The sequence below is a fragment of the Camellia sinensis genome, chromosome 8 (assembly GCF_055761805.1).
Source record: "Camellia sinensis isolate YWXY chromosome 8, ASM5576180v1, whole genome shotgun sequence".
Lineage (NCBI taxonomy): Eukaryota > Viridiplantae > Streptophyta > Magnoliopsida > Ericales > Theaceae > Camellia > Camellia sinensis.
Window position 1 is genome coordinate 171,555,672 of NC_138968.1, and position 12,003 is coordinate 171,567,674.

Consider the following 12,003-nt stretch of genomic DNA (forward strand, 5'->3'; position numbering starts at 1 on the left):
TCAAGAACATGATGAATTCATGGACTACAACTAGAAAATGGATATGCATGTGGAAATTCATGAAGAACAACCTCAAAATTCAAGAATATGTACATGCATGCATGGATTAAGCCTCAATTCAATACTTTAAACCATAATTTGACTCTAACCTCCAATAATCCCATGAACCATGCAAGAACAACTCAAATGTACAAATGAGAGGATGAAATCTCTACCTTAGGACTTGAATTCAAGGTATACAAGCTCAATTATGCAATCTCTCTTCAATTTCTTCTTGTTCCCAAGCCAAATTTGATAAACTCAAGTTTTCTCTTAACTCTCTCTCTCTCTTGTCGGTTTTGGCCTCAAGAAGATGAACAAATTGACATATAATCAAGTTTCAAGATGATTTATGAAAGTGGTCCACTAATGGCATTTTGGTAATGTACTTAAACTAATGTGATTTACATTATTTAATCCAATTTAATCATTCCAAATCAAATTCAAGTTAAAACTACCATAAAATCACATAAATTCTAATTAACATAAAATACCAATCGATTTCTGATTTGGTCGTCGATAGAACCTTCAATTCGCAATTCAAAGATAAAACATGAACAGATCATTAAATGACTAACAGATAGAAAAACATTTAAAACAATATACACTCGCAATCAATTCGGAATCTCAATCAAATCAGTTACTTATCATTCTCAGTCGCAGTTTAGCATTAATCAGAGGTGAGGGTTGTCACAATTACCCTCTCACCTACCCTTTTCCCCACAACAATAATTGATTTTTGTCATAAACTAATGCTGAAAGTTGATGTACTTGTGATGTATCTGATCTTCTATTCATATCTTTTACATCAATAAATTTTATTTTCGTCAATTAAAAATAATAATAATTCTGAAGGCTTTCGAAAGCTCTGTAATCACACTAGTGACATAATTGGTTGTTAATTGAAAATTATAAGTTTTATGTCAACGTTGCAAATATTTACTAGTGACTTCATTAGATGTCTTTGCTTAGATTGATTCACCAATATCAACTCATAAAAGCTCTTCCTCTATATCCCTCTCTTGTTCACGTACACCAAGTCATTACTACTAGCTTTTGCTACTAAAAATGGAAGTTACACTTCACTTAGTTGCAGTGACATTTGGTTTGATTGTTTTGGTATCGTATGCATGGAAAGTTATGAATTCAATGTGGTCGAGACCAAAGAAGCTTGAGAGGTTACTGAGAGAACAAGATCTAGAGGGAAAATCCTTACCGGTTGTACTATGGAGACACCAAAGAGATGTTCAAATTGTTTAAAGAAGTCGAAAGTAAACCTCTCAATGTGTCTGATGATACTCCATATGTTTTACCATTCCACCATCATATCATCAAGAAACATGGTTAGTATCTTCCTTTCAATGCTTTGTGGCTATTGGAGTTGTTTAGCATGTGGGTACAGAATTTTCTGTTCCTAAATTTTGCTGTTTCTTTAGTTCAATAAATTTTTATGAGTAATGTTAGATATAATTATATATTTTTTTATTTTCTCGCTAAGTAATAAGATTTATATTCATAAATTTATATATGACTCACTCACTTGCGCCTTAGAGTGAAAACAAAAGGTAAGAAATAGGAATATATGTAGGATTTTTAATTTTTAATCATTAAATTATGTGGGTGTTTGGGGTTTATTTTTTTATAATTTTTTGATTTTTGGCTTTTGTATGAATTAAAAAAGTCAATGTATTTGAGAAATTGTTAAAAAAAATTACTTTTTGTAAGTGAAAAAGTCGATACGATATTTGACCTTTTTGGCTCATGACAAATATTTTTAATGATTTTTTGACTTATTTAAGTGGTTCCCAAACACCCTTCTATGTTTCAATTTTCATGTGTCTAGTGATTGTATTTCTTTTGATCTTTCTCAAATATAACAATGTATCACCGGTCAATAAAAAAATCATAAATAAAACTAGATAAAAAGTCTTGTATCTCACAAATCTAACAATATTATGATCCCTATTACAAATTAAAAATATTCATTTAAACGTGACACTGACTCATAATATTACAATTATATTCAATATTAACTCCCAATTTTTGGCCGGATAATGGCAGGTAAGAATTCATTTACATGGAGTGGGCCACTTCCAAGGGTGAACGTGATGGAACCAGAACTAATAAATGAAATATTGGTGAATAGTAGCATTTTCCAAAAGACAAAGCAAAGTACATTTCACAATTTGCTAGTCGCTGGGCTTGTCACTTACGAGGTAGACAAATGGGCTAAGCATCGCCGAATCATGAACCCTGCTTTCTATCTTGAAAATTTAAAGGTTGTGTTCCATTTTTAATCTTCCCTATTTATGCATTTTTCCGCACCTCAAATGTACTCTTAATCGCATAATTTTTTGAAATTATCTATTTATTACGTAAATTACACTTTATCTCCTAAAGTTTTATTTATTTCTCATTTTGACCCCTTAAGTTTGATTTTTTCACATTGACCCTTTATGTTTACAATCCTTCTCATTTTCGTTCTTCATGTTTACAATCATTTCCACTTTGACCCTTTAAGTTTGATTTTTTCCACTTTAGCCCTTCATGTCTATTACCTTTCCCACTTTGACCCTTCATATTTACAATACTTCCTGCTTTACTCCTAAACTAACTTTTATCCAAAAAAGTAACAAAATTTGTCACATCACTAACACATCAGTTTCATATGTGATGCAAAAAATTCACTGAAGATGCAAAAAAATTGTCTTCTATTTTTTATTTTTTGCATCAGTAGTGAATTTTTTTACATCACATATGGAGCTGGTGTGTTAGTGATGTAGCAGATTTTGTTAGTTTTTTTTTTTATGGAAGTTAGTCTAAGAATAAAGTGAGAAGAATTGCAAAGATAAAGGGTCAAAGTGGGATGGATTGCAAACATGAATGACCAAAGTGAGAAAAATTAAACTTAAAGGGTGCGTTTGTTTGGACGGACTGGATAAAGGGGGATTGTAATCCATCGAACTATTAGTCCTGGGATAGATTATCCCCGGACTATTTGGTTAGACTAAATTTGTATCCTATGTTTGTTTAGTCATGAGATTAGATGTCTAGATTGAACTATTTTTAGTTATCCAGTGTTTTTTTGGGATATTATGGAGAATGATAAATGCCCAAATGACTATTTTATCCTTTTCAATTATTTACTAAGTAATAGCAATATTAAACATACCTTTAATATTTTAATTATTTTTAGCTAGATTAAATAAAAATTTGTTTTATTTTATTTTTTGCACAATATTTTAATTATTTTAATTTATTATTTTCAATTAAATTAAATTTATAATTTATATTTTTTATTTAATATATAATTTTAAATTAACGACAATGAAAAATAATTTTATTTAATATATAAATTAAATTTTCAACAACACCAAAAAAATTTAATTTATAAGGCCATAATTTATAATTTATTATTTTTAAATAAATTTAATTTATAATTTATATTTTTTATTTAATATATAATTTTAAATTAACAACACTAAAAAAATAATTTAATTTAATATGTAAATTTAATTTTTTAACAACACTAAAAAAAATTAATTTATAAGGCCATAATTTATAATTTATTATTTTTAATTAAATTTAATTTATAATTTATAATTTATAATTTATAATTTATAATTTATAATTAAAATTTTTTATTTAATATATAATTTTAAATTAACAACACTAAAAAAATAATTTATAAATGTTCAAAAGACTATTTTATCATTTTCTAATTGTTTGCTAAGTAATAGCATGGAGGGTAAAATGGACATTTCACAAAATAATCTTATGGGATACCAATCCCATGGTTTCTATCCCACCTCCCCCTCATGGGATAGGATAGTCTCATATATGTGGGACTAATAGTCCAAGGGAACTATTAGTCCAGAGCAAAAAAAATGGAACAAACAAGGGACTATTAGTCCGGTGGGATTAATAGTCCAATCACACTCTCTAATCCTTCAAAACAAAAGGATTGCAAATATAAAAGGCCAAACTGAGAAAAATTAAACTTAAAAGGCCAAAGTAAGAAATAAGTGAAACTTTAAGGGGACAAAGTGTAATTTACACTATGCAGTTAGAAGTGTATTGATCAAAACGGTAAGATAGAATGGCAAAATGGTCGTTCAAGAATCTCTATTAATTTCTTCTTCTTTTTTCTTTTTTCTTTTTTGTTTCCCTTTCTGGTATATTAGAGGGTAAGAGGAGATTCAAATTTGTGACTTTTTACTCAGATACATAAATTTTAATAACTAGGCTAATTTCAATAATTAGTCTTCGTTAATTTTGTCATTGACGAACACTAACAAATGATATGTTCTCTAGTTTACCTTTTGTCTTTTTGCATAACCCCATAGTGATCCAAAAAAAAAATTTGGGTATTTCTTGCAGAATATGGTACCAGCAATGTATTTGAGTTGTAGTGAGACGATGAACAAATAGGAGGAGTTAGTATCAGGAAGAAAAAAAAAAATCATACGAGTTGGATGTAAGGTCTTATCTCTACAATTTGACATCTAATGTGATCTCTCGAAAAGCATTTAGAAGTAGTTATGAAGAAGGAAGGAGAATTTTTCAACTCCAAATTGAACAATCTCATCTTTTGAGCAAAGCTCAACAATCATTAATTCCAGGATCAAGGTATATATGTCTAATATACTGTAGTAATTTGGTCAATAGCAATTGAAAATGTCATACAAAAAATAAAATGAAAAAAAACAATTTTGAGTTTGTTTTAAATTTCATTTCAAGTTTCTACCAACAAAGACGAATAGGAGAATGAAAGAAATCAACAACGAAGTGGAAGCACTGTGAGGGAAATAATCAATGAGAAAGAGAAAGCCATGAAAATGGGAAAAGCTGGTTGGAATGATAATTTATTGGGTATTCTACTTAAAGCCAATCTAAAAGAAATTGAAGAACATAGAAACGACGAGGCAGGAATCAGTATTCAAGAGGTGATCGAGGAATGCAAGCTATTCTATTTTGCTGAGCAAGAGACCACTGCTAACTTGCTTGTTTGGACAATGGTTTTGTTAAGCTAGCACCAAAACTGGCAAACTCGGGCAAGAGAAGAGGTTTTGCAAGTTTTTGGGAACAATAAGCCAAACTACGATGGGTTAAATCGCCTTAAAATTGTAACAATGATATTGAGGGATTATGGGTCACTGCTGTGGTAAATACACAGCAGTGACTGTTGTGGTTCATTTTGTGATGCATTATGGGCTTATTTTTATGATCTGAACCGGTCATTTTGTAGAATTTGTTAAGTACTTCAAGCCTACCAAAAATCATATTAATCGGATATCAACAACTATATGATCGAATTGCATATTTTTATACTATTTTTTAAAAGAAAAACTTCTTGTTTATTTTTTTGGTTATCAATCATATAGTTATTGGTATCCGATTAATATGATTTTTGATAGGCTTGAAGTACTCAACAAACCTTACAAAATGAACGGTTCAGATCATAAAAATAATCTCATAATGCACCACAAAATGAACCACAACAGTCACTGCTGTGTATTTACCACAGCAGTGACCCCAAATCCGATATTGAGAGAGGCTCTTAGGCTGTATCCTTCTTCAATAATGCTTATGCGAGTTATTCACGAGGAAACAAAATTAGGAGATATGACATTACCTGTGGGGAATATGTGTTATGGTACCAACAATCTTTGTTCACCATGACCGTGAAATTTGGGGAGAAGATGTAGAAGAGTTCAAACTAGAACGATTTTTAGAAAGAATTGCTAAGGCAACTAAGAAACAACTATCATTCTTTCATTTTGGAGGGGGTTCGAGAATATGCATTGGGAACAGTTTTGCAATGATGGAAGCAAAAATGGCAATAGCACTGATTCTTATCAACTTCTCTTTTGAGTTCTCCCCTTCCTACACTCATGCTCCATCTTTCATCGTCACACCTCGTCCTCAATATGGTGTTCACTTGGTTTTACACAAGATTTAGTGTCAAAATCTTAGTAAAAAATGTAATATCGATGAAGTTGGAGCCTCAAAAAACAAAAGTTATGCTCTTTGGCATAGGTGAAAATGGTTGATAGTTGTTTCACATTTGTAGCTGCTTGTGTAATATCAGTGTGTGTAAATGAATGTAAGTGTATTTTGGGAGGTTTGAGCAATAAAAGCTTTTGTCAAATAATGTATTGTATAATGTTTGCATTGTTGGATTTATTTTCTAGTGTGGCCCAATAGCCTACATATTTTTACATGTTTTATTTTATTTGGACTCCACAATTAGATAAAGCCAATATTATATATAAAGTTCAGTAATTAGAATTTTAATATAATCACTCTTCTAAGATAAGAAGGAAACCTTGATGGATTAGGAATTCTTCTGATAGAGTTTATCTGGCCCTCTTCTCTCCTCTATATAAGGATGGGTGACTCCCCTTCTTTTGATATTATTCCATCACTCTAAGTTTTATAGTCATCCTAATGAAGTGAGAGACAGAGAGAAGAAAGTGAGCCAAGAATTAACGGTTTAACTATTAGGGGTATTTTCTCAACTTCTCTAATTCAATGGCTGACAAAGGTATGTTCGTTTTATTTTTTGAGTTGTATTAAATTCAAGATCCTGTTAAGTTTAATTCCGCATTATTATTATGGTTACATGTATTATTAAATCTTACATGTGGTATTAGAGGTTTAGTTTGTGAATCAATACACCTTGGAATAATAATATATTTATGAATATTGTTATTATATTATAATTATAATTATTCATAAAATCATACTTTTGTTTATAAGGTTTGAACTCTGTCGGCATGTGATGTGCACTCCACTAAGTATGCACATCATGGACTCCCTCACTCATAAGACAACATGATCTGTTAGGTCCTAACCTAAATAAGAGCACAGTCTACTCACTTTGTTTTGTGATTTGCTAAGTGCAGGCTTTTATGTAATTCTATATGCTGTTTATATGCATGTTTTGATTTATTATCAATTTTAGTGATAATAATTTTTATAATCATCATAATATGATATTGAATTGAGTGTATTGCTTGCCGTCATGATAAAGTGCATAGATTAAATGCAATCTTAGAATTTTGCTGAATCGTTCGGTCTATTAAATAAATATATTTATTTGATTGTATCACATTAGAGGATTAAGTTTTTGCCTTGTCTAATTATGCACACTTATTGTCTATTATTGTTAATATTTATATATTTTCATGATTTAAATTTGATATCATGATATAATTTTATGACATTGAATATTAAAATATTGAAGTGGTTAATTTATTTAGGCATAATTCTTGTTAACTATTATATAAGATATTCATGATTGTCATATTTTATATATATATATATATATATATATTCATGTTCGTCCAGAGTTATTGTTATTATTATATGGGTAATTGCAATCACATAAAAGAAATTTTAAAAATCATAGAATAGTGGTTTCATTAAAATTGTGATTGAATTAATGATAATTAAATAACTCAAAATTAATGAATAGGGAATATTGTTGGTTAGTTTCGTATTCATAGGGTTTACTAATTTAGTAGCTGCCAAAGTAGCCTAGATTTGTAAAACTTATGAATATAGAACTACATAAAAGAATTGTTAAAAGGGTAACATTAAGGTTAATAATATTCTCAATTGCAGTTATAATTAGGAGATTGAAACTAGCCCAAAGGAGAGTCACTTTCAAATAATTATAAACTGGGTAGGATAATATAACTTATGTAATTTGACAGATTAGAATTGAATACCCAAAGGTAACATGACTAGCTGAAAAATTGCATAAATTACTTTAGACCTACATAAGTGATTCTTGACGAGTGGACAATAGATATACCTAAGTTTTTCCCAAAGGAAAGACTTATGTGATATCAATAGTTCATCGTAATTCTCAAAGCTTTAATATGTATATTGTTTATGCCTTTTTCCATGTTACCTATGAGATCTTGTGTTAATACCTCTTAAGATCTGTCAAAAAGATAGCTTACTATCTGAGGTGGTTGGACTTAGAAGGGAGGCTATATTGACTCCTCCGACCTTCCTGGGATCTTACTTGGTTATTGACCAAAGGACTCTTTAGTGACGTTACCCTAACGCTTAAAGTAAAATTTGGTTAAAGGCTGTTGAAGATCGACAAGCCACTTGCTGGCACTATTATAGCTGAATTAACAACAATGAAATATAATGGCCACCGAGGAGTTTAGGATCACATCCTCAATATGGCGACAAAGTTGCAAAACTTAAAACTTTAGGGATGCAGGTTGATGAAACCTTCCTCGTGCAGTTTATTCTTAACTCACTTCCATCACAGTTCGGTGCATTCAAAATTCACTATAATACCAATAAAAATAAGTGGAGTTTGAATGAACTGACTAATATGTGTGTTTAGGAGGAAGCGAGGTTAAGGGAGGAAGGACGTCAAACTGCATTGGCTGTAACTCATGGAGCTGTAAAGAAAAAGATGGGTAAGTTTGTAAAATCTAAGAAAAATCCACAAAAGAAAAAGAATGAACCTGGGGAAGAAAATCAGGCTCAGAATGGTTTCACTATCAAGTGCTACTTTTGTGGCAAGAAGGGACATGTGAAGAAAGATTGCAGCAAGCGAAACGCTTGGTTCGAAAAGAAATGTAAGAAATTTTCTTTTGTTTGTTATGAATCAAATCTTGCTGAAGTATCTTCTAATACTTGGTAGATTGACTCTGGGGCCACGATCCACATTACAAATGACATGCAGGGATATCTCTTAACCAGGAAACCGAAGGAAAGTGAAAGATTTGTCTATATGGGGAACCGTCTCAAAGCTGAAGTCGTAGCTGTAGGAACCTATCGACTGATCTTAGAGACGGGTCATCAAATGGATCTAGAAGACACTTTTTATGTTCCTTTAATTTCTAGGAACTTAGTTTCATTATCCAAATTAGATCGTGTTGGATATTCAGTTTTATTTAATTGTGGAAAACTCAATTTAATGTTTAATTCAAAAGTGATTGGTTCTGGTAATTTATGTGATGGTTTATATAAAATTACCTTAAAACATGAGTTTGCACAATCATTAGTAACTCTGCATTCAAATATTGGTTTAAGACGTGGTCTAATTAATGAAAAATCCTCAATCTTGTGGCATAGACGGTTGGGGCATATCTCTAGAAATAGAATTGAAAATTTGGTGAAGAATGGGATTTTGGAAAACCTAGACTTCACTGATTTTCAGATATGTGTGGATTGCATTAAAGGAAAGCAAACCAAATACACCAAGAAAGGTGCCACAAGAAATAATGAGTTTCTTGAGATAATTCATACAGATATTTGCGGGCCACTCAACATCCCATGTCTTAGTGGTGAAAAATATTTTATCACATTTATAAATGACTTCTCACGTTATGGATATGTGTATCTAATTCACGAAAAGTCTCAGGCTATTGACATCCTTAAGGTGTACATAACTGAAGTCGAGAGACAATCAGATAGAAAGGTTAAAATAGTGAGATCAAGCAAGGGTGGTAAATATTATGGTAAACATGATGAGTTAGGCCAAAATCCTGGCCCATTTGCCAAGTTCTTAGAAAAGAAAGGCATTTGTGCTCAATAAACAATGTCTGGTACGCCACAGCAAAATGGAGTTGCTGAAAGGCGTAATCGTACACTTAAAGATATGGTTAGGAGTATGTTAAGTTACTCAATTTTACCTATTTTAATGTGGGGTGAAGCTTTAAAGACTGCAATGTATATCTTAAATAGAGTTCCTAGTAAGGCGGTCCCAACAACTCCTTTTGAGTTGTGGACTGGTAGGAAACCTAGTTTGAGACACTTACATATTTGGGGTTGTCCAGCAGAGGCAAGAATCTTCAACCCACAAGAGAAAAAGTTGGACTAAAGAACAATGTCTGGATATTTCATTGGTTATCCAGACAAGTCTAAAAGGTACAAATTTTATTGTCTAATCACAGTACGAGGATAGTAGAGACTGGTAATGTTAGATTCCTAGAGAATGGTAAAATTAGTGGGAGTGAGAAAACACGAGTGGTGAATTTCGAGGAAATTAGGGTAGATGTGCCAACATTTGACCCTTATCGAAAAATTGTTGTTCCTCAGACTATTCCACAGGCTGAGGGAAACGAACAACATAATGAAAATCCTTCACCACCTCATGTTTCACCACTTCATGAAGATACCACCATTGAAAATATTGTAGAACCACCATAACCGGCAGTTCTGAGAAGATCTCAGAGGGAAAGAAAACCTGCCATTCCAGATGATTACATGGTGTATCTAAAGGAATCTGATTTTGATATTGGGATTAACAAAGATCCAGTCTCATTTTCACAAGCCATGAATAGTGATGATTCTTCTAAATGGGTCAATGCTATAAATGAAGAGTTAAAATCCATGGAACAGAATAGTGTTTAGGATCTCGTTGAATTGCCTAATAAGTGCAAAAAGGTCAGGTGTAAATGGGTCTTCAAGACCAAGCGTGACACAAAAGGCAATATCGAACGATTTAAAGCCAGACTTGTTGCCAAGGGTTTTACTCAAAAAGAAGGCATAGACTATACAGAAACCTTCTCTTCAGTATCTAAGAAGGACTTGCTTAGAATCATCCTAGCATTGGTAGCTCATTATGACTTAGAGTTGCATCAAATGGATGTGAAAACTATTTTTCTAAATGGGAATTTGGATGAAGAAATTTATATGGAGCAGCTAGAAGGATTTGCAAAGAAAGGTAAAAAAAAAACATTTAGCTTGCAAATTAAAGAAATCCATATACAGCCTTAAACAAACTTCCAAGCAATGGTATTTAAGGTTTAATGATACCATTATCTCTTTCGGATTTAAGGAAAATGCAGTTAATCAGTGTATATATCTGAAGGTTAGTGGGAGCAAGTTCATTATTTTGGTGCTATATGTGGATGACATTTTGTTAGCTAGTAATGACATTGGCTTATTGCATGAAACCAAGGAATATCTCTCCAAAAAAAAAAAAAAAAACTTTAAAATGGTCGATATGGGTGAGGCAAACTATGTTCTTGGCATAGAGATCTTTAGGGATCGATCTCGAGGATTGCTAGGACTATCACAGAAAGGATATATTGATCGTGTTTTGGAGAGATTCAATATACAGTTTTGTTCAGCTGGTGATGCACCCATCATGAAGGGTGATAAATTAAGTGAAAAACAGTGTCCAAGGAATAACTTGAAAAGAAAACAAATGAAGGACATTCCATATGCTTTGAGGCTACAAATCATGCTTTATAGTTGCAAAATTTCATCTCAGGACTTGGTGTTGTTGACTCAATTACTAGGTATATTGTTACAATACCGCAACAGTTTTCTTCTCTAAGTATGGAAAGTACTCTAGTGGTTCTAAACACATGGAAGTAAAGTACTTAGTTGTTAGAGAAAGAGTCCAGAAACAACAAGTGTTAATTGAAAACTTAAGCACATCTCTTATGATTGTTGATCCATTCACAAAGGAATTGCCACCAAAGACATACAAAGAGCATGTTATCAGGATGTGTCTTTTAAGCAACCCTTGATGTGTATGGTTAATCGTGAGTGCTTATTTTTATTTGACACTATTTGCGCAATAATAATTTTGTTTCTATTTTTCCTGTTCTAAAAGTGTGTGTACACATTAAATTGAATATTGATAAACAGGGAATGTCTTAACAAGACAAATTACAGGGGCCTTTCAGGAAAATAATTATATATCCTGATAATGGACTGGGTTGGTGAAGGTTATCGATGGTGTAGTGCATAGAAGGAAATATGACATAAATGTTATATAACCGCTATGACTCACATTGGTGATCTGAAGTAATCACAATATTATAGTTTCTAATATATCTGAACTTATTGGCTATTTTTTAAAAAAATTCGTGATCACGTGTCAAAGTTTTTAGTGTGGAATCCAATGAGTCCAAATTTTTATAAGTTGCATATTTTTGGAAAAACTCATAATTGCATCATAATCGGCTTAAT

The 12,003-nt window shown here is 31.7% G+C and overlaps 1 pseudogene; it reads left to right on the forward strand.

Annotated features, from left to right (window-relative positions):
* Positions 1–1,107: 1,107 nt before the first annotated feature.
* Positions 1,108–6,001, forward strand: LOC114311002 (cytochrome P450 CYP72A219-like; annotated as a pseudogene).
* The last annotated feature ends 6,002 nt before the right edge of the window (positions 6,002–12,003 follow it).